At 52.5% G+C, this 23,180-nt stretch overlaps 49 non-coding genes across 49 annotated transcripts; 39 read left to right on the top strand and 10 right to left on the bottom strand.

Annotated features, from left to right (window-relative positions):
- The first annotated feature begins 71 nt into the window (after positions 1–71).
- Positions 72–143, top strand: Trnae-uuc. The gene has a single exon. It is a non-coding gene; the product is annotated as a tRNA-Glu (tRNA).
- A 296-nt stretch (positions 144–439) lies between these two features.
- Trnak-uuu lies at positions 440–512 on the top strand. Its single transcript has one exon. It is a non-coding gene; the product is annotated as a tRNA-Lys (tRNA).
- Positions 513–651: 139 nt separating this feature from the next.
- Trnas-aga lies at positions 652–733 on the top strand. The gene has a single exon. It is a non-coding gene; the product is annotated as a tRNA-Ser (tRNA).
- Positions 734–1,008: 275 nt separating this feature from the next.
- Trnag-ucc lies at positions 1,009–1,080 on the bottom strand. The gene has a single exon. It is a non-coding gene; the product is annotated as a tRNA-Gly (tRNA).
- A 976-nt stretch (positions 1,081–2,056) lies between these two features.
- On the top strand, positions 2,057–2,129 carry Trnam-cau. The gene has a single exon. It is a non-coding gene; the product is annotated as a tRNA-Met (tRNA).
- A 308-nt stretch (positions 2,130–2,437) lies between these two features.
- Trnae-uuc lies at positions 2,438–2,509 on the top strand. Its single transcript has one exon. It is a non-coding gene; the product is annotated as a tRNA-Glu (tRNA).
- A 296-nt stretch (positions 2,510–2,805) lies between these two features.
- On the top strand, positions 2,806–2,878 carry Trnak-uuu. The gene has a single exon. It is a non-coding gene; the product is annotated as a tRNA-Lys (tRNA).
- A 139-nt stretch (positions 2,879–3,017) lies between these two features.
- Trnas-aga lies at positions 3,018–3,099 on the top strand. The gene has a single exon. It is a non-coding gene; the product is annotated as a tRNA-Ser (tRNA).
- Positions 3,100–3,374: 275 nt separating this feature from the next.
- Trnag-ucc lies at positions 3,375–3,446 on the bottom strand. Its single transcript has one exon. It is a non-coding gene; the product is annotated as a tRNA-Gly (tRNA).
- Positions 3,447–4,424: 978 nt separating this feature from the next.
- Trnam-cau lies at positions 4,425–4,497 on the top strand. Its single transcript has one exon. It is a non-coding gene; the product is annotated as a tRNA-Met (tRNA).
- A 308-nt stretch (positions 4,498–4,805) lies between these two features.
- Trnae-uuc lies at positions 4,806–4,877 on the top strand. Its single transcript has one exon. It is a non-coding gene; the product is annotated as a tRNA-Glu (tRNA).
- Positions 4,878–5,173: 296 nt separating this feature from the next.
- On the top strand, positions 5,174–5,246 carry Trnak-uuu. The gene has a single exon. It is a non-coding gene; the product is annotated as a tRNA-Lys (tRNA).
- Positions 5,247–5,385: 139 nt separating this feature from the next.
- On the top strand, positions 5,386–5,467 carry Trnas-aga. The gene has a single exon. It is a non-coding gene; the product is annotated as a tRNA-Ser (tRNA).
- A 275-nt stretch (positions 5,468–5,742) lies between these two features.
- Positions 5,743–5,814, bottom strand: Trnag-ucc. Its single transcript has one exon. It is a non-coding gene; the product is annotated as a tRNA-Gly (tRNA).
- Positions 5,815–6,790: 976 nt separating this feature from the next.
- Trnam-cau lies at positions 6,791–6,863 on the top strand. Its single transcript has one exon. It is a non-coding gene; the product is annotated as a tRNA-Met (tRNA).
- Positions 6,864–7,171: 308 nt separating this feature from the next.
- On the top strand, positions 7,172–7,243 carry Trnae-uuc. Its single transcript has one exon. It is a non-coding gene; the product is annotated as a tRNA-Glu (tRNA).
- Positions 7,244–7,539: 296 nt separating this feature from the next.
- Positions 7,540–7,612, top strand: Trnak-uuu. Its single transcript has one exon. It is a non-coding gene; the product is annotated as a tRNA-Lys (tRNA).
- Positions 7,613–7,751: 139 nt separating this feature from the next.
- Trnas-aga lies at positions 7,752–7,833 on the top strand. Its single transcript has one exon. It is a non-coding gene; the product is annotated as a tRNA-Ser (tRNA).
- A 275-nt stretch (positions 7,834–8,108) lies between these two features.
- Positions 8,109–8,180, bottom strand: Trnag-ucc. The gene has a single exon. It is a non-coding gene; the product is annotated as a tRNA-Gly (tRNA).
- Positions 8,181–9,156: 976 nt separating this feature from the next.
- Positions 9,157–9,229, top strand: Trnam-cau. Its single transcript has one exon. It is a non-coding gene; the product is annotated as a tRNA-Met (tRNA).
- A 308-nt stretch (positions 9,230–9,537) lies between these two features.
- On the top strand, positions 9,538–9,609 carry Trnae-uuc. Its single transcript has one exon. It is a non-coding gene; the product is annotated as a tRNA-Glu (tRNA).
- A 296-nt stretch (positions 9,610–9,905) lies between these two features.
- On the top strand, positions 9,906–9,978 carry Trnak-uuu. The gene has a single exon. It is a non-coding gene; the product is annotated as a tRNA-Lys (tRNA).
- A 139-nt stretch (positions 9,979–10,117) lies between these two features.
- Trnas-aga lies at positions 10,118–10,199 on the top strand. The gene has a single exon. It is a non-coding gene; the product is annotated as a tRNA-Ser (tRNA).
- Positions 10,200–10,474: 275 nt separating this feature from the next.
- On the bottom strand, positions 10,475–10,546 carry Trnag-ucc. Its single transcript has one exon. It is a non-coding gene; the product is annotated as a tRNA-Gly (tRNA).
- A 976-nt stretch (positions 10,547–11,522) lies between these two features.
- Positions 11,523–11,595, top strand: Trnam-cau. The gene has a single exon. It is a non-coding gene; the product is annotated as a tRNA-Met (tRNA).
- A 308-nt stretch (positions 11,596–11,903) lies between these two features.
- On the top strand, positions 11,904–11,975 carry Trnae-uuc. Its single transcript has one exon. It is a non-coding gene; the product is annotated as a tRNA-Glu (tRNA).
- Positions 11,976–12,271: 296 nt separating this feature from the next.
- Positions 12,272–12,344, top strand: Trnak-uuu. Its single transcript has one exon. It is a non-coding gene; the product is annotated as a tRNA-Lys (tRNA).
- Positions 12,345–12,483: 139 nt separating this feature from the next.
- Positions 12,484–12,565, top strand: Trnas-aga. The gene has a single exon. It is a non-coding gene; the product is annotated as a tRNA-Ser (tRNA).
- Positions 12,566–12,840: 275 nt separating this feature from the next.
- Positions 12,841–12,912, bottom strand: Trnag-ucc. Its single transcript has one exon. It is a non-coding gene; the product is annotated as a tRNA-Gly (tRNA).
- A 976-nt stretch (positions 12,913–13,888) lies between these two features.
- On the top strand, positions 13,889–13,961 carry Trnam-cau. The gene has a single exon. It is a non-coding gene; the product is annotated as a tRNA-Met (tRNA).
- Positions 13,962–14,269: 308 nt separating this feature from the next.
- Trnae-uuc lies at positions 14,270–14,341 on the top strand. Its single transcript has one exon. It is a non-coding gene; the product is annotated as a tRNA-Glu (tRNA).
- A 296-nt stretch (positions 14,342–14,637) lies between these two features.
- On the top strand, positions 14,638–14,710 carry Trnak-uuu. The gene has a single exon. It is a non-coding gene; the product is annotated as a tRNA-Lys (tRNA).
- A 139-nt stretch (positions 14,711–14,849) lies between these two features.
- Trnas-aga lies at positions 14,850–14,931 on the top strand. Its single transcript has one exon. It is a non-coding gene; the product is annotated as a tRNA-Ser (tRNA).
- A 275-nt stretch (positions 14,932–15,206) lies between these two features.
- Positions 15,207–15,278, bottom strand: Trnag-ucc. The gene has a single exon. It is a non-coding gene; the product is annotated as a tRNA-Gly (tRNA).
- A 976-nt stretch (positions 15,279–16,254) lies between these two features.
- Trnam-cau lies at positions 16,255–16,327 on the top strand. The gene has a single exon. It is a non-coding gene; the product is annotated as a tRNA-Met (tRNA).
- A 308-nt stretch (positions 16,328–16,635) lies between these two features.
- On the top strand, positions 16,636–16,707 carry Trnae-uuc. The gene has a single exon. It is a non-coding gene; the product is annotated as a tRNA-Glu (tRNA).
- Positions 16,708–17,003: 296 nt separating this feature from the next.
- On the top strand, positions 17,004–17,076 carry Trnak-uuu. The gene has a single exon. It is a non-coding gene; the product is annotated as a tRNA-Lys (tRNA).
- A 139-nt stretch (positions 17,077–17,215) lies between these two features.
- On the top strand, positions 17,216–17,297 carry Trnas-aga. Its single transcript has one exon. It is a non-coding gene; the product is annotated as a tRNA-Ser (tRNA).
- A 275-nt stretch (positions 17,298–17,572) lies between these two features.
- On the bottom strand, positions 17,573–17,644 carry Trnag-ucc. The gene has a single exon. It is a non-coding gene; the product is annotated as a tRNA-Gly (tRNA).
- Positions 17,645–18,620: 976 nt separating this feature from the next.
- On the top strand, positions 18,621–18,693 carry Trnam-cau. The gene has a single exon. It is a non-coding gene; the product is annotated as a tRNA-Met (tRNA).
- A 308-nt stretch (positions 18,694–19,001) lies between these two features.
- Positions 19,002–19,073, top strand: Trnae-uuc. Its single transcript has one exon. It is a non-coding gene; the product is annotated as a tRNA-Glu (tRNA).
- Positions 19,074–19,369: 296 nt separating this feature from the next.
- On the top strand, positions 19,370–19,442 carry Trnak-uuu. Its single transcript has one exon. It is a non-coding gene; the product is annotated as a tRNA-Lys (tRNA).
- A 139-nt stretch (positions 19,443–19,581) lies between these two features.
- On the top strand, positions 19,582–19,663 carry Trnas-aga. Its single transcript has one exon. It is a non-coding gene; the product is annotated as a tRNA-Ser (tRNA).
- A 275-nt stretch (positions 19,664–19,938) lies between these two features.
- Positions 19,939–20,010, bottom strand: Trnag-ucc. Its single transcript has one exon. It is a non-coding gene; the product is annotated as a tRNA-Gly (tRNA).
- A 976-nt stretch (positions 20,011–20,986) lies between these two features.
- Positions 20,987–21,059, top strand: Trnam-cau. Its single transcript has one exon. It is a non-coding gene; the product is annotated as a tRNA-Met (tRNA).
- Positions 21,060–21,367: 308 nt separating this feature from the next.
- Trnae-uuc lies at positions 21,368–21,439 on the top strand. The gene has a single exon. It is a non-coding gene; the product is annotated as a tRNA-Glu (tRNA).
- Positions 21,440–21,735: 296 nt separating this feature from the next.
- Trnak-uuu lies at positions 21,736–21,808 on the top strand. Its single transcript has one exon. It is a non-coding gene; the product is annotated as a tRNA-Lys (tRNA).
- A 139-nt stretch (positions 21,809–21,947) lies between these two features.
- Trnas-aga lies at positions 21,948–22,029 on the top strand. The gene has a single exon. It is a non-coding gene; the product is annotated as a tRNA-Ser (tRNA).
- A 275-nt stretch (positions 22,030–22,304) lies between these two features.
- Trnag-ucc lies at positions 22,305–22,376 on the bottom strand. The gene has a single exon. It is a non-coding gene; the product is annotated as a tRNA-Gly (tRNA).
- Positions 22,377–23,180: the final 804 nt, after the last annotated feature.

Here is a 23,180-nt window from a genome sequence, read left to right as displayed (position 1 = left end):
AGTCCAGATTCAGCACGAAATACGAGAGGAGACGGAGAAAACCTGACGCTTATCGAGCAAATCCGGTGTGATCCGGTGTGGTCTAGTGGCTAGGATACCTGGCTTTCACCCAGGAGGCCCTGGTTCGATTCCCGGTACCGGAACGGAAGTTTTTGCGCACACAACGCTCCATGTTTTGGCCTTCGAACTGTCGTTTGTCGCCCACCTTCCGAAGCTTCGACCGAACGTAATCGGGGAAAACAGGCACATGATGCAATTACTGTCGGCACCGGAATAAAGGGAGAAGAGGCACTGGTCCGTTGTTGGGCTGCTACCAGCGTCAGTGGGAAGTCGGTGAAGTCGCCAGTTGCGCCAGAAGCCAGAAATTACCGTAGTACGCCTACAAACGCGTTCCAGTTATTTACATTGCTTGCAGCCGCTCCGTCCACAACGAGCGTGAGCCCGGATAGCTCAGTCGGTAGAGCATTAGGCTTTTAACCTAAGGGTCCAGGGTTCAAGTCCCTGTCCGGGCGGAGATTTTAACGTTTCCGTAATGGCTCGTCTCGTAGCGATGGTAGCCCTGCCGTAATCAGTGCACGGAGTTCGTTTCCTGTCAACATTCTGCGCAGACCGGTTGGATTTTTCACGATTCCTGGGAAACTTGGGTTACGAGCAGTCGTGGCCGAGTGGTTAAGGCGTCTGACTAGAAATCAGATTCCCTCTGGGAGCGTAGGTTCGAGTCCTACCGACTGCGTCGGATTTTTCTTTTTTTGTTTAAGAACAACGAGCAGAAAATTTCGCAGATTGCCTGTCGTTTTGGTACCTCTCCACACCTCGCCTCTCACAGCCGTTTATAGTGCCTGTCCTTTTGATAAGGGCGAATTCCAAGCGTCAGCTTTCGCGTCAGCCGAGCAAAGTCGGGACAAGTCGGGACATACTACAGGATGGTCTGCGTGGAGCTACGACGAAAAAAACCTTCATTTAACAGCACGCGGCTCACATACTCATACGAAAAAAACTAGCGCCACTTGCGGTGGCCGGGAATCGATCCCGGATCAACTGCTTGGAAGGCAACTATGCTCACCATTACACCACCACCGCACAGCCGCTGCTCGCAACGCCCCGCTGTGTCGGCTTCCTGCCCGCCAGCAGCGGCCCACGGTGATAGTAGCTGCAGGCGCTTTTCGAGGTAGGAGGGTGCATCCACACGCATTCGGGTAGCGCCTCCACGCACGCTGCGTCTTTGGGCAAGACTAGTCGCCGCGGCCGCAAGGTTACTCACACGATAGAGATGAGCATTCGTTTTAAGGCAGTGTAGTGGAGCACTCCGCGTGTGTAGCACTTTTTTCGGTTGTATCCGACGTCGCTGGGTGGCAATCCCACTTTCCCCTGCAGAAAAGTGCTCGGGAAGCACGGGCAGCTTGACGAGCATCGCTGGTTCAATGGCATGTGCCTCAGTAGTGCAGTAGGCAGCGCGTAAGTCTCATAATCTTAAGGCTTGCCGGCACGATAGCTCAGCGTGTTCGGTCTGAGAGTTATCTGCCCTCTGTAATAAAAGACCGAGTCAACGATGAACTTGAACGGGCGCCATCGGACGTCCGCCCCCAACAAATGCAACGAAAGAAATGAGAAGAAAAAAAAAATTGGTGAATGCTCGCTTAGCATGCGGACGGCCCGGGTTCGATTCCCGGCCGATGCATCGTTCTGCTGTTCTCGCTATAATGCTGCCGCGCCGATTCCTCGCCTGAGCTGCGTCAGCCTCAGGAATGTATAGCAGGATTCGCTGTGAGAGGAACCATACACGCAGCACGCAATAGACCGTACTTGAACGGTCGCATGCTATTTCTGAACTCTGACGTCGGCCTGTCCCAACAGGCCGCTGTGTTCAGGTGCCGCAAGGGCGATGTACTGTAACCTCAGGCAGTGCTGCGTTCCGTTGAAAAAGCTGCGGCAGCAGTTTAATCTAGCAAGTAGGGAAAGCACGTGTAGCAACACAACAGATTCTTGAGAAAGCGCGAACTGTCTAATCTCTAATATGAGAGACTTACCAAGTTTCCTGTAACGTTACTTGCACCGTGCCTCGGTAGCGCAGTAGGTAGCGCGTAAGTCTCATAATCTTAAGGTCGTGAGTTCGATCCTCACCCCGGGCATTTAATTTGCTGTACATCATGGCTGAATTAACGGCGTTGCTGTTGCTAGGGAACGAACTTAATTGTCGTTCGTTATCCATAAGGAGTCTACGCCTCAGCGTCAATACGTTTATTTCCAATTATGACAACGTACAACTTTGATCTTTCTCTTCCCTTGTTAGGAGTAAAATAATGAATAGTCAATTTCGGGCTGTGCGCCATGCCAGTCTGTAGGCTCAAATATGCTCGCAAACGGAGAACTGCACTGAGTCCAGATTCAGCACGAAATACGAGAGGAGACGGAGAAAACCTGACGCTTATCGAGCAAATCCGGTGTGGTCTAGTGGCTAGGATACCTGGCTTTCACCCAGGAGGCCCTGGTTCGATTCCCGGTACCGGAACGGAAGTTTTTGCGCACACAACGCTCCATGTTTTGGCCTTCGAACTGTCGTTTGTCGCCCACCTTCCGAAGCTTCGACCGAACGTAATCGGGGAAAACAGGCACATGATGCAATTACTGTCGGCACCGGAATAAAGGGAGAAGAGGCACTGGTCCGTTGTTGGGCTGCTACCAGCGTCAGTGGGAAGTCGGTGAAGTCGCCAGTTGCGCCAGAAGCCAGAAATTACCGTAGTACGCCTACAAACGCGTTCCAGTTATTTACATTGCTTGCAGCCGCTCCGTCCACAACGAGCGTGAGCCCGGATAGCTCAGTCGGTAGAGCATTAGGCTTTTAACCTAAGGGTCCAGGGTTCAAGTCCCTGTCCGGGCGGAGATTTTAACGTTTCCGTAATGGCTCGTCTCGTAGCGATGGTAGCCCTGCCGTAATCAGTGCACGGAGTTCGTTTCCTGTCAACATTCTGCGCAGACCGGTTGGATTTTTCACGATTCCTGGGAAACTTGGGTTACGAGCAGTCGTGGCCGAGTGGTTAAGGCGTCTGACTAGAAATCAGATTCCCTCTGGGAGCGTAGGTTCGAGTCCTACCGACTGCGTCGGATTTTTCTTTTTTTGTTTAAGAACAACGAGCAGAAAATTTCGCAGATTGCCTGTCGTTTTGGTACCTCTCCACACCTCGCCTCTCACAGCCGTTTATAGTGCCTGTCCTTTTGATAAGGGCGAATTCCAAGCGTCAGCTTTCGCGTCAGCCGAGCAAAGTCGGGACAAGTCGGGACATACTACAGGATGGTCTGCGTGGAGCTACGACGAAAAAAACCTTCATTTAACAGCACGCGGCTCACATACTCATACGAAAAAAACTAGCGCCACTTGCGGTGGCCGGGAATCGATCCCGGATCAACTGCTTGGAAGGCAACTATGCTCACCATTACACCACCACCACGCACAGCCGCTGCTCGCAACGCCCCGCTGTGTCGGCTTCCTGCCCGCCAGCAGCGGCCCACGGTGATAGTAGCTGCAGGCGCTTTTCGAGGTAGGAGGGTGCATCCACACGCATTCGGGTAGCGCCTCCACGCACGCTGCGTCTTTGGGCAAGACTAGTCGCCGCGGCCGCAAGGTTACTCACACGATAGAGATGAGCATTCGTTTTAAGGCAGTGTAGTGGAGCACTCCGCGTGTGTAGCACTTTTTTCGGTTGTATCCGACGTCGCTGGGTGGCAATCCCACTTTCCCCTGCAGAAAAGTGCTCGGGAAGCACGGGCAGCTTGACGAGCATCGCTGGTTCAATGGCATGTGCCTCAGTAGTGCAGTAGGCAGCGCGTAAGTCTCATAATCTTAAGGCTTGCCGGCACGATAGCTCAGCGTGTTCGGTCTGAGAGTTATCTGCCCTCTGTAATAAAAGACCGAGTCAACGATGAACTTGAACGGGCGCCATCGGACGTCCGCCCCCAACAAATGCAACGAAAGAAATGAGAAGAAAAAAAAAATTGGTGAATGCTCGCTTAGCATGCGGACGGCCCGGGTTCGATTCCCGGCCGATGCATCGTTCTGCTGTTCTCGCTATAATGCTGCCGCGCCGATTCCTCGCCTGAGCTGCGTCAGCCTCAGGAATGTATAGCAGGATTCGCTGTGAGAGGAACCATACACGCAGCACGCAATAGACCGTACTTGAACGGTCGCATGCTATTTCTGAACTCTGACGTCGGCCTGTCCCAACAGGCCGCTGTGTTCAGGTGCCGCAAGGGCGATGTACTGTAACCTCAGGCAGTGCTGCGTTCCGTTGAAAAAGCTGCGGCAGCAGTTTAATCTAGCAAGTAGGGAAAGCACGTGTAGCAACACAACAGATTCTTGAGAAAGCGCGAACTGTCTAATCTCTAATATGAGAGACTTACCAAGTTTCCTGTAACGTTACTTGCACCGTGCCTCGGTAGCGCAGTAGGTAGCGCGTAAGTCTCATAATCTTAAGGTCGTGAGTTCGATCCTCACCCCGGGCATTTAATTTGCTGTACATCATGGCTGAATTAACGGCGTTGCTGTTGCTAGGGAACGAACTTAATTGTCGTTCGTTATCCATAAGGAGTCTACGCCTCAGCGTCAATACGTTTATTTCCAATTATGACAACGTACAACTTTGATCTTTCTCTTCCCTTGTTAGGAGTAAAATAATGAATAGTCAATTTCGGGCTGTGCGCCATGCCAGTCTGTAGGCTCAAATATGCTCGCAAACGGAGAACTGCACTGAGTCCAGATTCAGCACGAAATACGAGAGGAGACGGAGAAAACCTGACGCTTATCGAGCAAATCCGGTGTGGTCTAGTGGCTAGGATACCTGGCTTTCACCCAGGAGGCCCTGGTTCGATTCCCGGTACCGGAACGGAAGTTTTTGCGCACACAACGCTCCATGTTTTGGCCTTCGAACTGTCGTTTGTCGCCCACCTTCCGAAGCTTCGACCGAACGTAATCGGGGAAAACAGGCACATGATGCAATTACTGTCGGCACCGGAATAAAGGGAGAAGAGGCACTGGTCCGTTGTTGGGCTGCTACCAGCGTCAGTGGGAAGTCGGTGAAGTCGCCAGTTGCGCCAGAAGCCAGAAATTACCGTAGTACGCCTACAAACGCGTTCCAGTTATTTACATTGCTTGCAGCCGCTCCGTCCACAACGAGCGTGAGCCCGGATAGCTCAGTCGGTAGAGCATTAGGCTTTTAACCTAAGGGTCCAGGGTTCAAGTCCCTGTCCGGGCGGAGATTTTAACGTTTCCGTAATGGCTCGTCTCGTAGCGATGGTAGCCCTGCCGTAATCAGTGCACGGAGTTCGTTTCCTGTCAACATTCTGCGCAGACCGGTTGGATTTTTCACGATTCCTGGGAAACTTGGGTTACGAGCAGTCGTGGCCGAGTGGTTAAGGCGTCTGACTAGAAATCAGATTCCCTCTGGGAGCGTAGGTTCGAGTCCTACCGACTGCGTCGGATTTTTCTTTTTTTGTTTAAGAACAACGAGCAGAAAATTTCGCAGATTGCCTGTCGTTTTGGTACCTCTCCACACCTCGCCTCTCACAGCCGTTTATAGTGCCTGTCCTTTTGATAAGGGCGAATTCCAAGCGTCAGCTTTCGCGTCAGCCGAGCAAAGTCGGGACAAGTCGGGACATACTACAGGATGGTCTGCGTGGAGCTACGACGAAAAAAACCTTCATTTAACAGCACGCGGCTCACATACTCATACGAAAAAAACTAGCGCCACTTGCGGTGGCCGGGAATCGATCCCGGATCAACTGCTTGGAAGGCAACTATGCTCACCATTACACCACCACCGCACAGCCGCTGCTCGCAACGCCCCGCTGTGTCGGCTTCCTGCCCGCCAGCAGCGGCCCACGGTGATAGTAGCTGCAGGCGCTTTTCGAGGTAGGAGGGTGCATCCACACGCATTCGGGTAGCGCCTCCACGCACGCTGCGTCTTTGGGCAAGACTAGTCGCCGCGGCCGCAAGGTTACTCACACGATAGAGATGAGCATTCGTTTTAAGGCAGTGTAGTGGAGCACTCCGCGTGTGTAGCACTTTTTTCGGTTGTATCCGACGTCGCTGGGTGGCAATCCCACTTTCCCCTGCAGAAAAGTGCTCGGGAAGCACGGGCAGCTTGACGAGCATCGCTGGTTCAATGGCATGTGCCTCAGTAGTGCAGTAGGCAGCGCGTAAGTCTCATAATCTTAAGGCTTGCCGGCACGATAGCTCAGCGTGTTCGGTCTGAGAGTTATCTGCCCTCTGTAATAAAAGACCGAGTCAACGATGAACTTGAACGGGCGCCATCGGACGTCCGCCCCCAACAAATGCAACGAAAGAAATGAGAAGAAAAAAAAAATTGGTGAATGCTCGCTTAGCATGCGGACGGCCCGGGTTCGATTCCCGGCCGATGCATCGTTCTGCTGTTCTCGCTATAATGCTGCCGCGCCGATTCCTCGCCTGAGCTGCGTCAGCCTCAGGAATGTATAGCAGGATTCGCTGTGAGAGGAACCATACACGCAGCACGCAATAGACCGTACTTGAACGGTCGCATGCTATTTCTGAACTCTGACGTCGGCCTGTCCCAACAGGCCGCTGTGTTCAGGTGCCGCAAGGGCGATGTACTGTAACCTCAGGCAGTGCTGCGTTCCGTTGAAAAAGCTGCGGCAGCAGTTTAATCTAGCAAGTAGGGAAAGCACGTGTAGCAACACAACAGATTCTTGAGAAAGCGCGAACTGTCTAATCTCTAATATGAGAGACTTACCAAGTTTCCTGTAACGTTACTTGCACCGTGCCTCGGTAGCGCAGTAGGTAGCGCGTAAGTCTCATAATCTTAAGGTCGTGAGTTCGATCCTCACCCCGGGCATTTAATTTGCTGTACATCATGGCTGAATTAACGGCGTTGCTGTTGCTAGGGAACGAACTTAATTGTCGTTCGTTATCCATAAGGAGTCTACGCCTCAGCGTCAATACGTTTATTTCCAATTATGACAACGTACAACTTTGATCTTTCTCTTCCCTTGTTAGGAGTAAAATAATGAATAGTCAATTTCGGGCTGTGCGCCATGCCAGTCTGTAGGCTCAAATATGCTCGCAAACGGAGAACTGCACTGAGTCCAGATTCAGCACGAAATACGAGAGGAGACGGAGAAAACCTGACGCTTATCGAGCAAATCCGGTGTGGTCTAGTGGCTAGGATACCTGGCTTTCACCCAGGAGGCCCTGGTTCGATTCCCGGTACCGGAACGGAAGTTTTTGCGCACACAACGCTCCATGTTTTGGCCTTCGAACTGTCGTTTGTCGCCCACCTTCCGAAGCTTCGACCGAACGTAATCGGGGAAAACAGGCACATGATGCAATTACTGTCGGCACCGGAATAAAGGGAGAAGAGGCACTGGTCCGTTGTTGGGCTGCTACCAGCGTCAGTGGGAAGTCGGTGAAGTCGCCAGTTGCGCCAGAAGCCAGAAATTACCGTAGTACGCCTACAAACGCGTTCCAGTTATTTACATTGCTTGCAGCCGCTCCGTCCACAACGAGCGTGAGCCCGGATAGCTCAGTCGGTAGAGCATTAGGCTTTTAACCTAAGGGTCCAGGGTTCAAGTCCCTGTCCGGGCGGAGATTTTAACGTTTCCGTAATGGCTCGTCTCGTAGCGATGGTAGCCCTGCCGTAATCAGTGCACGGAGTTCGTTTCCTGTCAACATTCTGCGCAGACCGGTTGGATTTTTCACGATTCCTGGGAAACTTGGGTTACGAGCAGTCGTGGCCGAGTGGTTAAGGCGTCTGACTAGAAATCAGATTCCCTCTGGGAGCGTAGGTTCGAGTCCTACCGACTGCGTCGGATTTTTCTTTTTTTGTTTAAGAACAACGAGCAGAAAATTTCGCAGATTGCCTGTCGTTTTGGTACCTCTCCACACCTCGCCTCTCACAGCCGTTTATAGTGCCTGTCCTTTTGATAAGGGCGAATTCCAAGCGTCAGCTTTCGCGTCAGCCGAGCAAAGTCGGGACAAGTCGGGACATACTACAGGATGGTCTGCGTGGAGCTACGACGAAAAAAACCTTCATTTAACAGCACGCGGCTCACATACTCATACGAAAAAAACTAGCGCCACTTGCGGTGGCCGGGAATCGATCCCGGATCAACTGCTTGGAAGGCAACTATGCTCACCATTACACCACCACCGCACAGCCGCTGCTCGCAACGCCCCGCTGTGTCGGCTTCCTGCCCGCCAGCAGCGGCCCACGGTGATAGTAGCTGCAGGCGCTTTTCGAGGTAGGAGGGTGCATCCACACGCATTCGGGTAGCGCCTCCACGCACGCTGCGTCTTTGGGCAAGACTAGTCGCCGCGGCCGCAAGGTTACTCACACGATAGAGATGAGCATTCGTTTTAAGGCAGTGTAGTGGAGCACTCCGCGTGTGTAGCACTTTTTTCGGTTGTATCCGACGTCGCTGGGTGGCAATCCCACTTTCCCCTGCAGAAAAGTGCTCGGGAAGCACGGGCAGCTTGACGAGCATCGCTGGTTCAATGGCATGTGCCTCAGTAGTGCAGTAGGCAGCGCGTAAGTCTCATAATCTTAAGGCTTGCCGGCACGATAGCTCAGCGTGTTCGGTCTGAGAGTTATCTGCCCTCTGTAATAAAAGACCGAGTCAACGATGAACTTGAACGGGCGCCATCGGACGTCCGCCCCCAACAAATGCAACGAAAGAAATGAGAAGAAAAAAAAAATTGGTGAATGCTCGCTTAGCATGCGGACGGCCCGGGTTCGATTCCCGGCCGATGCATCGTTCTGCTGTTCTCGCTATAATGCTGCCGCGCCGATTCCTCGCCTGAGCTGCGTCAGCCTCAGGAATGTATAGCAGGATTCGCTGTGAGAGGAACCATACACGCAGCACGCAATAGACCGTACTTGAACGGTCGCATGCTATTTCTGAACTCTGACGTCGGCCTGTCCCAACAGGCCGCTGTGTTCAGGTGCCGCAAGGGCGATGTACTGTAACCTCAGGCAGTGCTGCGTTCCGTTGAAAAAGCTGCGGCAGCAGTTTAATCTAGCAAGTAGGGAAAGCACGTGTAGCAACACAACAGATTCTTGAGAAAGCGCGAACTGTCTAATCTCTAATATGAGAGACTTACCAAGTTTCCTGTAACGTTACTTGCACCGTGCCTCGGTAGCGCAGTAGGTAGCGCGTAAGTCTCATAATCTTAAGGTCGTGAGTTCGATCCTCACCCCGGGCATTTAATTTGCTGTACATCATGGCTGAATTAACGGCGTTGCTGTTGCTAGGGAACGAACTTAATTGTCGTTCGTTATCCATAAGGAGTCTACGCCTCAGCGTCAATACGTTTATTTCCAATTATGACAACGTACAACTTTGATCTTTCTCTTCCCTTGTTAGGAGTAAAATAATGAATAGTCAATTTCGGGCTGTGCGCCATGCCAGTCTGTAGGCTCAAATATGCTCGCAAACGGAGAACTGCACTGAGTCCAGATTCAGCACGAAATACGAGAGGAGACGGAGAAAACCTGACGCTTATCGAGCAAATCCGGTGTGGTCTAGTGGCTAGGATACCTGGCTTTCACCCAGGAGGCCCTGGTTCGATTCCCGGTACCGGAACGGAAGTTTTTGCGCACACAACGCTCCATGTTTTGGCCTTCGAACTGTCGTTTGTCGCCCACCTTCCGAAGCTTCGACCGAACGTAATCGGGGAAAACAGGCACATGATGCAATTACTGTCGGCACCGGAATAAAGGGAGAAGAGGCACTGGTCCGTTGTTGGGCTGCTACCAGCGTCAGTGGGAAGTCGGTGAAGTCGCCAGTTGCGCCAGAAGCCAGAAATTACCGTAGTACGCCTACAAACGCGTTCCAGTTATTTACATTGCTTGCAGCCGCTCCGTCCACAACGAGCGTGAGCCCGGATAGCTCAGTCGGTAGAGCATTAGGCTTTTAACCTAAGGGTCCAGGGTTCAAGTCCCTGTCCGGGCGGAGATTTTAACGTTTCCGTAATGGCTCGTCTCGTAGCGATGGTAGCCCTGCCGTAATCAGTGCACGGAGTTCGTTTCCTGTCAACATTCTGCGCAGACCGGTTGGATTTTTCACGATTCCTGGGAAACTTGGGTTACGAGCAGTCGTGGCCGAGTGGTTAAGGCGTCTGACTAGAAATCAGATTCCCTCTGGGAGCGTAGGTTCGAGTCCTACCGACTGCGTCGGATTTTTCTTTTTTTGTTTAAGAACAACGAGCAGAAAATTTCGCAGATTGCCTGTCGTTTTGGTACCTCTCCACACCTCGCCTCTCACAGCCGTTTATAGTGCCTGTCCTTTTGATAAGGGCGAATTCCAAGCGTCAGCTTTCGCGTCAGCCGAGCAAAGTCGGGACAAGTCGGGACATACTACAGGATGGTCTGCGTGGAGCTACGACGAAAAAAACCTTCATTTAACAGCACGCGGCTCACATACTCATACGAAAAAAACTAGCGCCACTTGCGGTGGCCGGGAATCGATCCCGGATCAACTGCTTGGAAGGCAACTATGCTCACCATTACACCACCACCGCACAGCCGCTGCTCGCAACGCCCCGCTGTGTCGGCTTCCTGCCCGCCAGCAGCGGCCCACGGTGATAGTAGCTGCAGGCGCTTTTCGAGGTAGGAGGGTGCATCCACACGCATTCGGGTAGCGCCTCCACGCACGCTGCGTCTTTGGGCAAGACTAGTCGCCGCGGCCGCAAGGTTACTCACACGATAGAGATGAGCATTCGTTTTAAGGCAGTGTAGTGGAGCACTCCGCGTGTGTAGCACTTTTTTCGGTTGTATCCGACGTCGCTGGGTGGCAATCCCACTTTCCCCTGCAGAAAAGTGCTCGGGAAGCACGGGCAGCTTGACGAGCATCGCTGGTTCAATGGCATGTGCCTCAGTAGTGCAGTAGGCAGCGCGTAAGTCTCATAATCTTAAGGCTTGCCGGCACGATAGCTCAGCGTGTTCGGTCTGAGAGTTATCTGCCCTCTGTAATAAAAGACCGAGTCAACGATGAACTTGAACGGGCGCCATCGGACGTCCGCCCCCAACAAATGCAACGAAAGAAATGAGAAGAAAAAAAAAATTGGTGAATGCTCGCTTAGCATGCGGACGGCCCGGGTTCGATTCCCGGCCGATGCATCGTTCTGCTGTTCTCGCTATAATGCTGCCGCGCCGATTCCTCGCCTGAGCTGCGTCAGCCTCAGGAATGTATAGCAGGATTCGCTGTGAGAGGAACCATACACGCAGCACGCAATAGACCGTACTTGAACGGTCGCATGCTATTTCTGAACTCTGACGTCGGCCTGTCCCAACAGGCCGCTGTGTTCAGGTGCCGCAAGGGCGATGTACTGTAACCTCAGGCAGTGCTGCGTTCCGTTGAAAAAGCTGCGGCAGCAGTTTAATCTAGCAAGTAGGGAAAGCACGTGTAGCAACACAACAGATTCTTGAGAAAGCGCGAACTGTCTAATCTCTAATATGAGAGACTTACCAAGTTTCCTGTAACGTTACTTGCACCGTGCCTCGGTAGCGCAGTAGGTAGCGCGTAAGTCTCATAATCTTAAGGTCGTGAGTTCGATCCTCACCCCGGGCATTTAATTTGCTGTACATCATGGCTGAATTAACGGCGTTGCTGTTGCTAGGGAACGAACTTAATTGTCGTTCGTTATCCATAAGGAGTCTACGCCTCAGCGTCAATACGTTTATTTCCAATTATGACAACGTACAACTTTGATCTTTCTCTTCCCTTGTTAGGAGTAAAATAATGAATAGTCAATTTCGGGCTGTGCGCCATGCCAGTCTGTAGGCTCAAATATGCTCGCAAACGGAGAACTGCACTGAGTCCAGATTCAGCACGAAATACGAGAGGAGACGGAGAAAACCTGACGCTTATCGAGCAAATCCGGTGTGGTCTAGTGGCTAGGATACCTGGCTTTCACCCAGGAGGCCCTGGTTCGATTCCCGGTACCGGAACGGAAGTTTTTGCGCACACAACGCTCCATGTTTTGGCCTTCGAACTGTCGTTTGTCGCCCACCTTCCGAAGCTTCGACCGAACGTAATCGGGGAAAACAGGCACATGATGCAATTACTGTCGGCACCGGAATAAAGGGAGAAGAGGCACTGGTCCGTTGTTGGGCTGCTACCAGCGTCAGTGGGAAGTCGGTGAAGTCGCCAGTTGCGCCAGAAGCCAGAAATTACCGTAGTACGCCTACAAACGCGTTCCAGTTATTTACATTGCTTGCAGCCGCTCCGTCCACAACGAGCGTGAGCCCGGATAGCTCAGTCGGTAGAGCATTAGGCTTTTAACCTAAGGGTCCAGGGTTCAAGTCCCTGTCCGGGCGGAGATTTTAACGTTTCCGTAATGGCTCGTCTCGTAGCGATGGTAGCCCTGCCGTAATCAGTGCACGGAGTTCGTTTCCTGTCAACATTCTGCGCAGACCGGTTGGATTTTTCACGATTCCTGGGAAACTTGGGTTACGAGCAGTCGTGGCCGAGTGGTTAAGGCGTCTGACTAGAAATCAGATTCCCTCTGGGAGCGTAGGTTCGAGTCCTACCGACTGCGTCGGATTTTTCTTTTTTTGTTTAAGAACAACGAGCAGAAAATTTCGCAGATTGCCTGTCGTTTTGGTACCTCTCCACACCTCGCCTCTCACAGCCGTTTATAGTGCCTGTCCTTTTGATAAGGGCGAATTCCAAGCGTCAGCTTTCGCGTCAGCCGAGCAAAGTCGGGACAAGTCGGGACATACTACAGGATGGTCTGCGTGGAGCTACGACGAAAAAAACCTTCATTTAACAGCACGCGGCTCACATACTCATACGAAAAAAACTAGCGCCACTTGCGGTGGCCGGGAATCGATCCCGGATCAACTGCTTGGAAGGCAACTATGCTCACCATTACACCACCACCGCACAGCCGCTGCTCGCAACGCCCCGCTGTGTCGGCTTCCTGCCCGCCAGCAGCGGCCCACGGTGATAGTAGCTGCAGGCGCTTTTCGAGGTAGGAGGGTGCATCCACACGCATTCGGGTAGCGCCTCCACGCACGCTGCGTCTTTGGGCAAGACTAGTCGCCGCGGCCGCAAGGTTACTCACACGATAGAGATGAGCATTCGTTTTAAGGCAGTGTAGTGGAGCACTCCGCGTGTGTAGCACTTTTTTCGGTTGTATCCGACGTCGCTGGGTGGCAATCCCACTTTCCCCTGCAGAAAAGTGCTCGGGAAGCACGGGCAGCTTGACGAGCATCGCTGGTTCAATGGCATGTGCCTCAGTAGTGCAGTAGGCAGCGCGTAAGTCTCATAATCTTAAGGCTTGCCGGCACGATAGCTCAGCGTGTTCGGTCTGAGAGTTATCTGCCCTCTGTAATAAAAGACCGAGTCAACGATGAACTTGAACGGGCGCCATCGGACGTCCGCCCCCAACAAATGCAACGAAAGAAATGAGAAGAAAAAAAAAATTGGTGAATGCTCGCTTAGCATGCGGACGGCCCGGGTTCGATTCCCGGCCGATGCATCGTTCTGCTGTTCTCGCTATAATGCTGCCGCGCCGATTCCTCGCCTGAGCTGCGTCAGCCTCAGGAATGTATAGCAGGATTCGCTGTGAGAGGAACCATACACGCAGCACGCAATAGACCGTACTTGAACGGTCGCATGCTATTTCTGAACTCTGACGTCGGCCTGTCCCAACAGGCCGCTGTGTTCAGGTGCCGCAAGGGCGATGTACTGTAACCTCAGGCAGTGCTGCGTTCCGTTGAAAAAGCTGCGGCAGCAGTTTAATCTAGCAAGTAGGGAAAGCACGTGTAGCAACACAACAGATTCTTGAGAAAGCGCGAACTGTCTAATCTCTAATATGAGAGACTTACCAAGTTTCCTGTAACGTTACTTGCACCGTGCCTCGGTAGCGCAGTAGGTAGCGCGTAAGTCTCATAATCTTAAGGTCGTGAGTTCGATCCTCACCCCGGGCATTTAATTTGCTGTACATCATGGCTGAATTAACGGCGTTGCTGTTGCTAGGGAACGAACTTAATTGTCGTTCGTTATCCATAAGGAGTCTACGCCTCAGCGTCAATACGTTTATTTCCAATTATGACAACGTACAACTTTGATCTTTCTCTTCCCTTGTTAGGAGTAAAATAATGAATAGTCAATTTCGGGCTGTGCGCCATGCCAGTCTGTAGGCTCAAATATGCTCGCAAACGGAGAACTGCACTGAGTCCAGATTCAGCACGAAATACGAGAGGAGACGGAGAAAACCTGACGCTTATCGAGCAAATCCGGTGTGGTCTAGTGGCTAGGATACCTGGCTTTCACCCAGGAGGCCCTGGTTCGATTCCCGGTACCGGAACGGAAGTTTTTGCGCACACAACGCTCCATGTTTTGGCCTTCGAACTGTCGTTTGTCGCCCACCTTCCGAAGCTTCGACCGAACGTAATCGGGGAAAACAGGCACATGATGCAATTACTGTCGGCACCGGAATAAAGGGAGAAGAGGCACTGGTCCGTTGTTGGGCTGCTACCAGCGTCAGTGGGAAGTCGGTGAAGTCGCCAGTTGCGCCAGAAGCCAGAAATTACCGTAGTACGCCTACAAACGCGTTCCAGTTATTTACATTGCTTGCAGCCGCTCCGTCCACAACGAGCGTGAGCCCGGATAGCTCAGTCGGTAGAGCATTAGGCTTTTAACCTAAGGGTCCAGGGTTCAAGTCCCTGTCCGGGCGGAGATTTTAACGTTTCCGTAATGGCTCGTCTCGTAGCGATGGTAGCCCTGCCGTAATCAGTGCACGGAGTTCGTTTCCTGTCAACATTCTGCGCAGACCGGTTGGATTTTTCACGATTCCTGGGAAACTTGGGTTACGAGCAGTCGTGGCCGAGTGGTTAAGGCGTCTGACTAGAAATCAGATTCCCTCTGGGAGCGTAGGTTCGAGTCCTACCGACTGCGTCGGTTTTTTCTTTTTTTGTTTAAGAACAACGAGCAGAAAATTTCGCAGATTGCCTGTCGTTTTGGTACCTCTCCACACCTCGCCTCTCACAGCCGTTTATAGTGCCTGTCCTTTTGATAAGGGCGAATTCCAAGCGTCAGCTTTCGCGTCAGCCGAGCAAAGTCGGGACAAGTCGGGACATACTACAGGATGGTCTGCGTGGAGCTACGACGAAAAAAACCTTCATTTAACAGCACGCGGCTCACATACTCATACGAAAAAAACTAGCGCCACTTGCGGTGGCCGGGAATCGATCCCGGATCAACTGCTTGGAAGGCAACTATGCTCACCATTACACCACCACCGCACAGCCGCTGCTCGCAACGCCCCGCTGTGTCGGCTTCCTGCCCGCCAGCAGCGGCCCACGGTGATAGTAGCTGCAGGCGCTTTTCGAGGTAGGAGGGTGCATCCACACGCATTCGGGTAGCGCCTCCACGCACGCTGCGTCTTTGGGCAAGACTAGTCGCCGCGGCCGCAAGGTTACTCACACGATAGAGATGAGCATTCGTTTTAAGGCAGTGTAGTGGAGCACTCCGCGTGTGTAGCACTTTTTTCGGTTGTATCCGACGTCGCTGGGTGGCAATCCCACTTTCCCCTGCAGAAAAGTGCTCGGGAAGCACGGGCAGCTTGACGAGCATCGCTGGTTCAATGGCATGTGCCTCAGTAGTGCAGTAGGCAGCGCGTAAGTCTCATAATCTTAAGGCTTGCCGGCACGATAGCTCAGCGTGTTCGGTCTGAGAGTTATCTGCCCTCTGTAATAAAAGACCGAGTCAACGATGAACTTGAACGGGCGCCATCGGACGTCCGCCCCCAACAAATGCAACGAAAGAAATGAGAAGAAAAAAAAAATTGGTGAATGCTCGCTTAGCATGCGGACGGCCCGGGTTCGATTCCCGGCCGATGCATCGTTCTGCTGTTCTCGCTATAATGCTGCCGCGCCGATTCCTCGCCTGAGCTGCGTCAGCCTCAGGAATGTATAGCAGGATTCGCTGTGAGAGGAACCATACACGCAGCACGCAATAGACCGTACTTGAACGGTCGCATGCTATTTCTGAACTCTGACGTCGGCCTGTCCCAACAGGCCGCTGTGTTCAGGTGCCGCAAGGGCGATGTACTGTAACCTCAGGCAGTGCTGCGTTCCGTTGAAAAAGCTGCGGCAGCAGTTTAATCTAGCAAGTAGGGAAAGCACGTGTAGCAACACAACAGATTCTTGAGAAAGCGCGAACTGTCTAATCTCTAATATGAGAGACTTACCAAGTTTCCTGTAACGTTACTTGCACCGTGCCTCGGTAGCGCAGTAGGTAGCGCGTAAGTCTCATAATCTTAAGGTCGTGAGTTCGATCCTCACCCCGGGCATTTAATTTGCTGTACATCATGGCTGAATTAACGGCGTTGCTGTTGCTAGGGAACGAACTTAATTGTCGTTCGTTATCCATAAGGAGTCTACGCCTCAGCGTCAATACGTTTATTTCCAATTATGACAACGTACAACTTTGATCTTTCTCTTCCCTTGTTAGGAGTAAAATAATGAATAGTCAATTTCGGGCTGTGCGCCATGCCAGTCTGTAGGCTCAAATATGCTCGCAAACGGAGAACTGCACTGAGTCCAGATTCAGCACGAAATACGAGAGGAGACGGAGAAAACCTGACGCTTATCGAGCAAATCCGGTGTGGTCTAGTGGCTAGGATACCTGGCTTTCACCCAGGAGGCCCTGGTTCGATTCCCGGTACCGGAACGGAAGTTTTTGCGCACACAACGCTCCATGTTTTGGCCTTCGAACTGTCGTTTGTCGCCCACCTTCCGAAGCTTCGACCGAACGTAATCGGGGAAAACAGGCACATGATGCAATTACTGTCGGCACCGGAATAAAGGGAGAAGAGGCACTGGTCCGTTGTTGGGCTGCTACCAGCGTCAGTGGGAAGTCGGTGAAGTCGCCAGTTGCGCCAGAAGCCAGAAATTACCGTAGTACGCCTACAAACGCGTTCCAGTTATTTACATTGCTTGCAGCCGCTCCGTCCACAACGAGCGTGAGCCCGGATAGCTCAGTCGGTAGAGCATTAGGCTTTTAACCTAAGGGTCCAGGGTTCAAGTCCCTGTCCGGGCGGAGATTTTAACGTTTCCGTAATGGCTCGTCTCGTAGCGATGGTAGCCCTGCCGTAATCAGTGCACGGAGTTCGTTTCCTGTCAACATTCTGCGCAGACCGGTTGGATTTTTCACGATTCCTGGGAAACTTGGGTTACGAGCAGTCGTGGCCGAGTGGTTAAGGCGTCTGACTAGAAATCAGATTCCCTCTGGGAGCGTAGGTTCGAGTCCTACCGACTGCGTCGGATTTTTCTTTTTTTGTTTAAGAACAACGAGCAGAAAATTTCGCAGATTGCCTGTCGTTTTGGTACCTCTCCACACCTCGCCTCTCACAGCCGTTTATAGTGCCTGTCCTTTTGATAAGGGCGAATTCCAAGCGTCAGCTTTCGCGTCAGCCGAGCAAAGTCGGGACAAGTCGGGACATACTACAGGATGGTCTGCGTGGAGCTACGACGAAAAAAACCTTCATTTAACAGCACGCGGCTCACATACTCATACGAAAAAAACTAGCGCCACTTGCGGTGGCCGGGAATCGATCCCGGATCAACTGCTTGGAAGGCAACTATGCTCACCATTACACCACCACCGCACAGCCGCTGCTCGCAACGCCCCGCTGTGTCGGCTTCCTGCCCGCCAGCAGCGGCCCACGGTGATAGTAGCTGCAGGCGCTTTTCGAGGTAGGAGGGTGCATCCACACGCATTCGGGTAGCGCCTCCACGCACGCTGCGTCTTTGGGCAAGACTAGTCGCCGCGGCCGCAAGGTTACTCACACGATAGAGATGAGCATTCGTTTTAAGGCAGTGTAGTGGAGCACTCCGCGTGTGTAGCACTTTTTTCGGTTGTATCCGACGTCGCTGGGTGGCAATCCCACTTTCCCCTGCAGAAAAGTGCTCGGGAAGCACGGGCAGCTTGACGAGCATCGCTGGTTCAATGGCATGTGCCTCAGTAGTGCAGTAGGCAGCGCGTAAGTCTCATAATCTTAAGGCTTGCCGGCACGATAGCTCAGCGTGTTCGGTCTGAGAGTTATCTGCCCTCTGTAATAAAAGACCGAGTCAACGATGAACTTGAACGGGCGCCATCGGACGTCCGCCCCCAACAAATGCAACGAAAGAAATGAGAAGAAAAAAAAAATTGGTGAATGCTCGCTTAGCATGCGGACGGCCCGGGTTCGATTCCCGGCCGATGCATCGTTCTGCTGTTCTCGCTATAATGCTGCCGCGCCGATTCCTCGCCTGAGCTGCGTCAGCCTCAGGAATGTATAGCAGGATTCGCTGTGAGAGGAACCATACACGCAGCACGCAATAGACCGTACTTGAACGGTCGCATGCTATTTCTGAACTCTGACGTCGGCCTGTCCCAACAGGCCGCTGTGTTCAGGTGCCGCAAGGGCGATGTACTGTAACCTCAGGCAGTGCTGCGTTCCGTTGAAAAAGCTGCGGCAGCAGTTTAATCTAGCAAGTAGGGAAAGCACGTGTAGCAACACAACAGATTCTTGAGAAAGCGCGAACTGTCTAATCTCTAATATGAGAGACTTACCAAGTTTCCTGTAACGTTACTTGCACCGTGCCTCGGTAGCGCAGTAGGTAGCGCGTAAGTCTCATAATCTTAAGGTCGTGAGTTCGATCCTCACCCCGGGCATTTAATTTGCTGTACATCATGGCTGAATTAACGGCGTTGCTGTTGCTAGGGAACGAACTTAATTGTCGTTCGTTATCCATAAGGAGTCTACGCCTCAGCGTCAATACGTTTATTTCCAATTATGACAACGTACAACTTTGATCTTTCTCTTCCCTTGTTAGGAGTAAAATAATGAATAGTCAATTTCGGGCTGTGCGCCATGCCAGTCTGTAGGCTCAAATATGCTCGCAAACGGAGAACTGCACTGAGTCCAGATTCAGCACGAAATACGAGAGGAGACGGAGAAAACCTGACGCTTATCGAGCAAATCCGGTGTGGTCTAGTGGCTAGGATACCTGGCTTTCACCCAGGAGGCCCTGGTTCGATTCCCGGTACCGGAACGGAAGTTTTTGCGCACACAACGCTCCATGTTTTGGCCTTCGAACTGTCGTTTGTCGCCCACCTTCCGAAGCTTCGACCGAACGTAATCGGGGAAAACAGGCACATGATGCAATTACTGTCGGCACCGGAATAAAGGGAGAAGAGGCACTGGTCCGTTGTTGGGCTGCTACCAGCGTCAGTGGGAAGTCGGTGAAGTCGCCAGTTGCGCCAGAAGCCAGAAATTACCGTAGTACGCCTACAAACGCGTTCCAGTTATTTACATTGCTTGCAGCCGCTCCGTCCACAACGAGCGTGAGCCCGGATAGCTCAGTCGGTAGAGCATTAGGCTTTTAACCTAAGGGTCCAGGGTTCAAGTCCCTGTCCGGGCGGAGATTTTAACGTTTCCGTAATGGCTCGTCTCGTAGCGATGGTAGCCCTGCCGTAATCAGTGCACGGAGTTCGTTTCCTGTCAACATTCTGCGCAGACCGGTTGGATTTTTCACGATTCCTGGGAAACTTGGGTTACGAGCAGTCGTGGCCGAGTGGTTAAGGCGTCTGACTAGAAATCAGATTCCCTCTGGGAGCGTAGGTTCGAGTCCTACCGACTGCGTCGGTTTTTTCTTTTTTTGTTTAAGAACAACGAGCAGAAAATTTCGCAGATTGCCTGTCGTTTTGGTACCTCTCCACACCTCGCCTCTCACAGCCGTTTATAGTGCCTGTCCTTTTGATAAGGGCGAATTCCAAGCGTCAGCTTTCGCGTCAGCCGAGCAAAGTCGGGACAAGTCGGGACATACTACAGGATGGTCTGCGTGGAGCTACGACGAAAAAAACCTTCATTTAACAGCACGCGGCTCACATACTCATACGAAAAAAACTAGCGCCACTTGCGGTGGCCGGGAATCGATCCCGGATCAACTGCTTGGAAGGCAACTATGCTCACCATTACACCACCACCGCACAGCCGCTGCTCGCAACGCCCCGCTGTGTCGGCTTCCTGCCCGCCAGCAGCGGCCCACGGTGATAGTAGCTGCAGGCGCTTTTCGAGGTAGGAGGGTGCATCCACACGCATTCGGGTAGCGCCTCCACGCACGCTGCGTCTTTGGGCAAGACTAGTCGCCGCGGCCGCAAGGTTACTCACACGATAGAGATGAGCATTCGTTTTAAGGCAGTGTAGTGGAGCACTCCGCGTGTGTAGCACTTTTTTCGGTTGTATCCGACGTCGCTGGGTGGCAATCCCACTTTCCCCTGCAGAAAAGTGCTCGGGAAGCACGGGCAGCTTGACGAGCATCGCTGGTTCAATGGCATGTGCCTCAGTAGTGCAGTAGGCAGCGCGTAAGTCTCATAATCTTAAGGCTTGCCGGCACGATAGCTCAGCGTGTTCGGTCTGAGAGTTATCTGCCCTCTGTAATAAAAGACCGAGTCAACGATGAACTTGAACGGGCGCCATCGGACGTCCGCCCCCAACAAATGCAACGAAAGAAATGAGAAGAAAAAAAAAATTGGTGAATGCTCGCTTAGCATGCGGACGGCCCGGGTTCGATTCCCGGCCGATGCATCGTTCTGCTGTTCTCGCTATAATGCTGCCGCGCCGATTCCTCGCCTGAGCTGCGTCAGCCTCAGGAATGTATAGCAGGATTCGCTGTGAGAGGAACCATACACGCAGCACGCAATAGACCGTACTTGAACGGTCGCATGCTATTTCTGAACTCTGACGTCGGCCTGTCCCAACAGGCCGCTGTGTTCAGGTGCCGCAAGGGCGATGTACTGTAACCTCAGGCAGTGCTGCGTTCCGTTGAAAAAGCTGCGGCAGCAGTTTAATCTAGCAAGTAGGGAAAGCACGTGTAGCAACACAACAGATTCTTGAGAAAGCGCGAACTGTCTAATCTCTAATATGAGAGACTTACCAAGTTTCCTGTAACGTTACTTGCACCGTGCCTCGGTAGCGCAGTAGGTAGCGCGTAAGTCTCATAATCTTAAGGTCGTGAGTTCGATCCTCACCCCGGGCATTTAATTTGCTGTACATCATGGCTGAATTAACGGCGTTGCTGTTGCTAGGGAACGAACTTAATTGTCGTTCGTTATCCATAAGGAGTCTACGCCTCAGCGTCAATACGTTTATTTCCAATTATGACAACGTACAACTTTGATCTTTCTCTTCCCTTGTTAGGAGTAAAATAATGAATAGTCAATTTCGGGCTGTGCGCCATGCCAGTCTGTAGGCTCAAATATGCTCGCAAACGGAGAACTGCACTGAGTCCAGATTCAGCACGAAATACGAGAGGAGACGGAGAAAACCTGACGCTTATCGAGCAAATCCGGTGTGGTCTAGTGGCTAGGATACCTGGCTTTCACCCAGGAGGCCCTGGTTCGATTCCCGGTACCGGAACGGAAGTTTTTGCGCACACAACGCTCCATGTTTTGGCCTTCGAACTGTCGTTTGTCGCCCACCTTCCGAAGCTTCGACCGAACGTAATCGGGGAAAACAGGCACATGATGCAATTACTGTCGGCACCGGAATAAAGGGAGAAGAGGCACTGGTCCGTTGTTGGGCTGCTACCAGCGTCAGTGGGAAGTCGGTGAAGTCGCCAGTTGCGCCAGAAGCCAGAAATTACCGTAGTACGCCTACAAACGCGTTCCAGTTATTTACATTGCTTGCAGCCGCTCCGTCCACAACGAGCGTGAGCCCGGATAGCTCAGTCGGTAGAGCATTAGGCTTTTAACCTAAGGGTCCAGGGTTCAAGTCCCTGTCCGGGCGGAGATTTTAACGTTTCCGTAATGGCTCGTCTCGTAGCGATGGTAGCCCTGCCGTAATCAGTGCACGGAGTTCGTTTCCTGTCAACATTCTGCGCAGACCGGTTGGATTTTTCACGATTCCTGGGAAACTTGGGTTACGAGCAGTCGTGGCCGAGTGGTTAAGGCGTCTGACTAGAAATCAGATTCCCTCTGGGAGCGTAGGTTCGAGTCCTACCGACTGCGTCGGATTTTTCTTTTTTTGTTTAAGAACAACGAGCAGAAAATTTCGCAGATTGCCTGTCGTTTTGGTACCTCTCCACACCTCGCCTCTCACAGCCGTTTATAGTGCCTGTCCTTTTGATAAGGGCGAATTCCAAGCGTCAGCTTTCGCGTCAGCCGAGCAAAGTCGGGACAAGTCGGGACATACTACAGGATGGTCTGCGTGGAGCTACGACGAAAAAAACCTTCATTTAACAGCACGCGGCTCACATACTCATACGAAAAAAACTAGCGCCACTTGCGGTGGCCGGGAATCGATCCCGGATCAACTGCTTGGAAGGCAACTATGCTCACCATTACACCACCACCGCACAGCCGCTGCTCGCAACGCCCCGCTGTGTCGGCTTCCTGCCCGCCAGCAGCGGCCCACGGTGATAGTAGCTGCAGGCGCTTTTCGAGGTAGGAGGGTGCATCCACACGCATTCGGGTAGCGCCTCCACGCACGCTGCGTCTTTGGGCAAGACTAGTCGCCGCGGCCGCAAGGTTACTCACACGATAGAGATGAGCATTCGTTTTAAGGCAGTGTAGTGGAGCACTCCGCGTGTGTAGCACTTTTTTCGGTTGTATCCGACGTCGCTGGGTGGCAATCCCACTTTCCCCTGCAGAAAAGTGCTCGGGAAGCACGGGCAGCTTGACGAGCATCGCTGGTTCAATGGCATGTGCCTCAGTAGTGCAGTAGGCAGCGCGTAAGTCTCATAATCTTAAGGCTTGCCGGCACGATAGCTCAGCGTGTTCGGTCTGAGAGTTATCTGCCCTCTGTAATAAAAGACCGAGTCAACGATGAACTTGAACGGGCGCCATCGGACGTCCGCCCCCAACAAATGCAACGAAAGAAATGAGAAGAAAAAAAAAATTGGTGAATGCTCGCTTAGCATGCGGACGGCCCGGGTTCGATTCCCGGCCGATGCATCGTTCTGCTGTTCTCGCTATAATGCTGCCGCGCCGATTCCTCGCCTGAGCTGCGTCAGCCTCAGGAATGTATAGCAGGATTCGCTGTGAGAGGAACCATACACGCAGCACGCAATAGACCGTACTTGAACGGTCGCATGCTATTTCTGAACTCTGACGTCGGCCTGTCCCAACAGGCCGCTGTGTTCAGGTGCCGCAAGGGCGAT

The sequence above is a fragment of the Schistocerca piceifrons genome, unplaced genomic scaffold (genome assembly GCF_021461385.2).
Source record: "Schistocerca piceifrons isolate TAMUIC-IGC-003096 unplaced genomic scaffold, iqSchPice1.1 HiC_scaffold_1423, whole genome shotgun sequence".
Taxonomy (NCBI): Eukaryota; Metazoa; Arthropoda; class Insecta; order Orthoptera; family Acrididae; genus Schistocerca; species Schistocerca piceifrons.
Note: the sequence above shows the minus strand (reverse complement) of the source record. Positions and strands in the feature narration are given on the sequence as shown.